The sequence below is a fragment of the Taudactylus pleione genome, unplaced genomic scaffold, assembly GCF_031769625.1.
Source record: "Taudactylus pleione unplaced genomic scaffold, aTauple2 ptg003552l, whole genome shotgun sequence".
NCBI classification, from domain to species: domain Eukaryota; kingdom Metazoa; phylum Chordata; class Amphibia; order Anura; family Myobatrachidae; genus Taudactylus; species Taudactylus pleione.
The window spans coordinates 18,225-25,866 of NW_028287894.1; positions in this window are offsets into that span (position 1 = coordinate 18,225).

The window sequence follows — 7,642 nt, forward strand, 5'->3', positions numbered from 1 at the left end:
GGTGCAATATGAGGTATATTTATACTGTAGTTACAGGATGGTGCAATATGAGGTATATTTATACTGTAGTTACAGGATGGTGCAATATGAGGTATATTTATACTGTAGTTACAGGATGGAGCAATATGAGGTATATTTATACTGTAGTTACAGGATGGTGCAATATGAGGTATATTTATACTGTAGTTACAGGATGGTGCATTATGAGGTATATTTATACTGTAGTTACAAGATGGTGCAATATGAGGTATATTTATACTGTAGTTACAGGATGGAGCAATATGAGGTATATTTATGCTGTAGTTACAGGATGGAGCTATATGAGGTATATTTATACTGTAGTTACAGGATGGTGCAATATGAGGTATATTTATACTGTAGTTACAGGATGGTGCAATATGAGGTATATTTATACTGTAGTTACAGGATGGTGCAATATGAGGTATATTTATACTGTAGTTACAGGATGGTGCAATATGAGGTATATTTATACTGTAGTTACAGGATGGAGCATTATGAGGTATATTTATACTGTAGTTACAGGATGGTGCTATATGAGGTATATTTATACTGTAGTTACAGGATGGTGCAATATGAGGTATATTTATACTGTAGTTACAGGATGGAGCAATATGAGGTATATTTATACTGTAGTTACAGGATGGTGCTATATGAGGTATATTTATACTGTAGTTACAGGATGGTGCTATATGAGGTATATTTATACTGTAGTTACAGGATGGAGCTATATGAGGTATATTTATACTGTAGTTACAGGATGGTGCAATATGAGGTATATTTATACTGTAGTTACAGGATGGAGCAATATGAGGTATATTTATACTGTAGTTACAGGATGGAGCATTATGAGGTATATTTATACTGTAGTTACAGGATGGAGCAATATGAGGTATATTTATACTGTAGTTACAGGATGGAGCATTATGAGGTATATTTATACTGTAGTTACAGGATGGAGCATTATGAGGTATATTTATACTGTAGTTACAGGATGGAGCTATATGAGGTATATTTATACTGTAGTTACAGGATGGAGCATTATGAGGTATATTTATACTGTAGTTACAGGATGGAGCATTAGGAGGTATATTTATACTGTAGTTACAGGATGGAGCATTAGGAGGTATATTTATACTGTAGTTACAGGATGGTGCAATATGAGGTATATTTATACTGTAGTTACAGGATGGAGCAATATGAGGTATATTTATACTGTAGTTACAGGATGGAGCAATATGAGGTATATTTATACTGTAGTTACAGGATGGTGCAATATGAGGTATATTTATACTGTAGTTACAGGATGGAGCAATATGAGGTATATTTATACTGTAGTTACAGGATGGTGCATTATGAGGTATATTTATACTGTAGTTACAGGATGGTGCTATATGAGGTATATTTATACTGTAGTTACAGGATGGTGCTATATGAGGTATATTTATACTGTAGTTACAGGATGGAGCAATATGAGGTATATTTATACTGTAGTTACAGGATGGTGCAATATGAGGTATATTTATACTGTAGTTACAGGATGGAGCAATATGAGGTATATTTATACTGTAGTTACAGGATGGTGCTATATGAGGTATATTTATACTGTAGTTACAGGATGGTGCAATATGAGGTATATTTATACTGTAGTTACAGGATGGTGCTATATGAGGTATATTTATACTGTAGTTACAGGATGGAGCAATATGAGGTATATTTATACTGTAGTTACAGGATGGTGCAATATGAGGTATATTTATACTGTAGTTACAGGATGGAGCAATATGAGGTATATTTATACTGTAGTTACAGGATGGTGCATTATGAGGTATATTTATACTGTAGTTACAGGATGGAGCATTATGAGGTATATTTATACTGTAGTTACAGGATGGTGCTATATGAGGTATATTTATACTGTAGTTACAGGATGGAGCATTATGAGGTATATTTATACTGTAGTTACAGGATGGTGCAATATGAGGTATATTTATACTGTAGTTACAGGATGGAGCATTATGAGGTATATTTATACTGTAGTTACAGGATGGTGCATTGATGTATATTTATACTGTAGTTACAGGATGGTGCATTATGAGGTATATTTATACTTTAGTTACAGGATGGTGCAATATGAGGTATATTTATACTGTAGTTACAGGATGGAGCATTATGAGGTATATTTATACTGTAGTTACAGGATGGTGCAATATGAGGTATATTTATACTGTAGTCACAGGATGGTGCATTATGAGGTATATTTATACTGTAGTTACAGGATGGAGCAATATGAGGTAATTTATACTGTAGTCACAGGATGGAGCAATATGAGGTATATTTATACTGTAGTTACAGGATGGTGCATTATGAGGTATATTTATACTGTAGTTACAGGATGGAGCAATATGAGGTATATTTATACTGTAGTTACAGGATGGAGCAATATGAGGTATATTTATACTGTAGTTACAGGATGGTGCAATATGAGGTATATTTATACTGTAGTTACAGGATGGAGCAATATGAGGTATATTTATACTGTAGTTATAGGATGGAGCAATATGAGGTATATTTATACTGTAGTTACAGGATGGTGCAATATGAGGTATATTTATACTGTAGTTACAGGATGGTGCTATATGAGGTATATTTATACTGTAGTTACAGGATGGTGCAATATGAGGTATATTTATACTGTAGTTACAGGATGGTGCAATATGAGGTATATTTATACTGTAGTTACAGGATGGTGCAATATGAGGTATATTTATACTGTAGTTACAGGATGGTGCAATATGAGGTATATTTATACTGTAGTTACAGGATGGTGCAATATGAGGTATATTTATACTGTAGTTACAGGATGGAGCAATATGAGGTATATTTATACTGTAGTTACAGGATGGTGCAATATGAGGTATATTTATACTGTAGTTACAGGATGGTGCATTATGAGGTATATTTATACTGTAGTTACAAGATGGTGCAATATGAGGTATATTTATACTGTAGTTACAGGATGGAGCAATATGAGGTATATTTATGCTGTAGTTACAGGATGGAGCTATATGAGGTATATTTATACTGTAGTTACAGGATGGTGCAATATGAGGTATATTTATACTGTAGTTACAGGATGGTGCAATATGAGGTATATTTATACTGTAGTTACAGGATGGTGCAATATGAGGTATATTTATACTGTAGTTACAGGATGGTGCAATATGAGGTATATTTATACTGTAGTTACAGGATGGAGCATTATGAGGTATATTTATACTGTAGTTACAGGATGGTGCTATATGAGGTATATTTATACTGTAGTTACAGGATGGTGCAATATGAGGTATATTTATACTGTAGTTACAGGATGGAGCAATATGAGGTATATTTATACTGTAGTTACAGGATGGTGCTATATGAGGTATATTTATACTGTAGTTACAGGATGGTGCTATATGAGGTATATTTATACTGTAGTTACAGGATGGAGCTATATGAGGTATATTTATACTGTAGTTACAGGATGGTGCAATATGAGGTATATTTATACTGTAGTTACAGGATGGAGCAATATGAGGTATATTTATACTGTAGTTACAGGATGGAGCATTATGAGGTATATTTATACTGTAGTTACAGGATGGTGCAATATGAGGTATATTTATACTGTAGTTACAGGATGGAGCATTATGAGGTATATTTATACTGTAGTTACAGGATGGAGCATTATGAGGTATATTTATACTGTAGTTACAGGATGGAGCTATATGAGGTATATTTATACTGTAGTTACAGGATGGAGCATTATGAGGTATATTTATACTGTAGTTACAGGATGGAGCATTAGGAGGTATATTTATACTGTAGTTACAGGATGGAGCATTAGGAGGTATATTTATACTGTAGTTACAGGATGGTGCAATATGAGGTATATTTATACTGTAGTTACAGGATGGAGCAATATGAGGTATATTTATACTGTAGTTACAGGATGGAGCAATATGAGGTATATTTATACTGTAGTTACAGGATGGTGCAATATGAGGTATATTTATACTGTAGTTACAGGATGGAGCAATATGAGGTATATTTATACTGTAGTTACAGGATGGTGCATTATGAGGTATATTTATACTGTAGTTACAGGATGGTGCTATATGAGGTATATTTATACTGTAGTTACAGGATGGTGCTATATGAGGTATATTTATACTGTAGTTACAGGATGGAGCAATATGAGGTATATTTATACTGTAGTTACAGGATGGTGCAATATGAGGTATATTTATACTGTAGTTACAGGATGGAGCAATATGAGGTATATTTATACTGTAGTTACAGGATGGTGCTATATGAGGTATATTTATACTGTAGTTACAGGATGGTGCAATATGAGGTATATTTATACTGTAGTTACAGGATGGTGCTATATGAGGTATATTTATACTGTAGTTACAGGATGGAGCAATATGAGGTATATTTATACTGTAGTTACAGGATGGTGCAATATGAGGTATATTTATACTGTAGTTACAGGATGGAGCAATATGAGGTATATTTATACTGTAGTTACAGGATGGTGCATTATGAGGTATATTTATACTGTAGTTACAGGATGGAGCATTATGAGGTATATTTATACTGTAGTTACAGGATGGTGCTATATGAGGTATATTTATACTGTAGTTACAGGATGGAGCATTATGAGGTATATTTATACTGTAGTTACAGGATGGTGCAATATGAGGTATATTTATACTGTAGTTACAGGATGGAGCATTATGAGGTATATTTATACTGTAGTTACAGGATGGTGCATTGATGTATATTTATACTGTAGTTACAGGATGGTGCATTATGAGGTATATTTATACTTTAGTTACAGGATGGTGCAATATGAGGTATATTTATACTGTAGTTACAGGATGGAGCATTATGAGGTATATTTATACTGTAGTTACAGGATGGTGCAATATGAGGTATATTTATACTGTAGTCACAGGATGGTGCATTATGAGGTATATTTATACTGTAGTTACAGGATGGAGCAATATGAGGTAATTTATACTGTAGTCACAGGATGGAGCAATATGAGGTATATTTATACTGTAGTTACAGGATGGTGCATTATGAGGTATATTTATACTGTAGTTACAGGATGGAGCAATATGAGGTATATTTATACTGTAGTTACAGGATGGAGCAATATGAGGTATATTTATACTGTAGTTACAGGATGGTGCTATATGAGGTATATTTATACTGTAGTTACAGGATGGAGCATTATGAGGTAGTTACAGGATAGTGCTATATGAGGTATATTTATACTGTAGTTACAGGATGGAGCAAAATGAGGTATATTTATACTGTAGTTACAGGATGGTACATTATGAGGTAGTTACAGGATGGTGCTATATGAGGTATATTTATACTGTAGTTACAGGATCGTGCAATATGAGGTATATTTATACTGTAGTTACAGGATGGTGCAATATGAGGTATATTTATACTGTAGTTACAGGATGGAGCAATATGAGGTATATTTATACTGTAGTTACAGGATGGTGCATTATGAGGTAGTTACAGGATAGTGCTATATGAGGTATATTTATACTGTAGTTACAGGATGGAGCAAAATGAGGTATATTTATACTGTGGTTACAGGATGGTACATTATGAGGTAGTTACAGGATGGTGCTATATGAGGTATATTTATACTGTAGTTACAGGATGGTGCAATATGAGGTATATTTATACTGTAGTTACAGGATGGTGCAATATGAGGTATATTTATACTGTAGTTACAGGATGGAGCAAAATGAGGTATATTTATACTGTAGTAAGAGGATGGTGCAATATGAGGTATATTTATACTGTAGTTAGAGGATGGTGCAATATGAGGTATATTTATACTGTAGTTACAGGATGGTGCAATATGAGGTATATTTATACTGTAGTTACAGGATGGTGCAATATGAGGTATATTTATACTGTAGTTACAGGATGGTGCTATATGAGGTATATTTATACTGTATTTACAGGATGGAGCTATGAGGTATATTTATACTGTAGTTGCAGGATGGAGCATTATGAGGTATATTTATACTGTAGTTACAGGATGGAGCAATATGAGGTATATTTATACTGTAGTTACAGGATGGTGCATTATGAGGTATATTTATACTGTAGTTACAGGATGGTGCATTATGAGGTATATTTATACTGTAGTTACAGGATGGTGCATTATGAGGTAGTTACAGGATAGTGCTATATGAGGTATATTTATACTGTAGTTACAGGATGGAGCAAAATGAGGTATATTTATACTGTAGTTACAGGATGGTACATTATGAGGTAGTTACAGGATGGTGCTATATGAGGTATATTTATACTGTAGTTACAGGATCGTGCAATATGAGGTATATTTATACTGTAGTTACAGGATGGTGCAATATGAGGTATATTTATACTGTAGTTACAGGATGGAGCAATATGAGGTATATTTATACTGTAGTTACAGGATGGTGCATTATGAGGTAGTTACAGGATAGTGCTATATGAGGTATATTTATACTGTAGTTACAGGATGGAGCAAAATGAGGTATATTTATACTGTAGTTACAGGATGGTACATTATGAGGTAGTTACAGGATGGTGCTATATGAGGTATATTTATACTGTAGTTACAGGATGGTGCAATATGAGGTATATTTATACTGTAGTTACAGGATGGTGCAATATGAGGTATATTTATACTGTAGTTACAGGATGGAGCAAAATGAGGTATATTTATACTGTAGTTAGAGGATGGTGCAATATGAGGTATATTTATACTGTAGTTACAGGATGGAGCAAAATGAGGTATATTTATACTGTAGTTACAGGATGGTACATTATGAGGTAGTTACAGGATGGTGCAATATGAGGTATATTTATACTGTAGTTACAGGATGGTGCAATATGAGGTATATTTATACTGTAGTTACAGGATGGAGCAATATGAGGTATATTTATACTGTAGTTACAGGATGGAGCAAAATGAGGTATATTTATACTGTAGTTAGAGGATGGTGCAATATGAGGTATATTTATACTGTAGTTAGAGGATGGTGCAATATGAGGTATATTTATACTGTAGTTACAGGATGGTGCAATATGAGGTATATTTATACTGTAGTTACAGGATGGTGCATTATGAGGTATATTTATACTGTAGTTACCGGATGGAGCATTATGAGGTATATTTATACTGTAGTTACCGGATGGAGCAATATGAGGTATATTTATACTGTAGTTACAGGATGGAGCAATATGAGGTATATTTATACTGTAGTTACAGGATGGAGCAATATGAGGTATATTTATACTGTAGTTACAGGATGGTGCTATATGAGGTATATTTATACTGTAGTTACAGGATGGTGCTATATGAGGTATATTTATACTGTAGTTACAGGATGGTGCTATATGAGGTATATTTATACTGTAGTTACAGGATGGTGCATTATGAGGTATATTTATACTGTAGTTACAGGATGGTGCATTATGAGGTATATTTATACTGTAGTTACAGGATGGTGCATTATGAGGTATATTTATACTGTAGTTACAGGATGGAGCA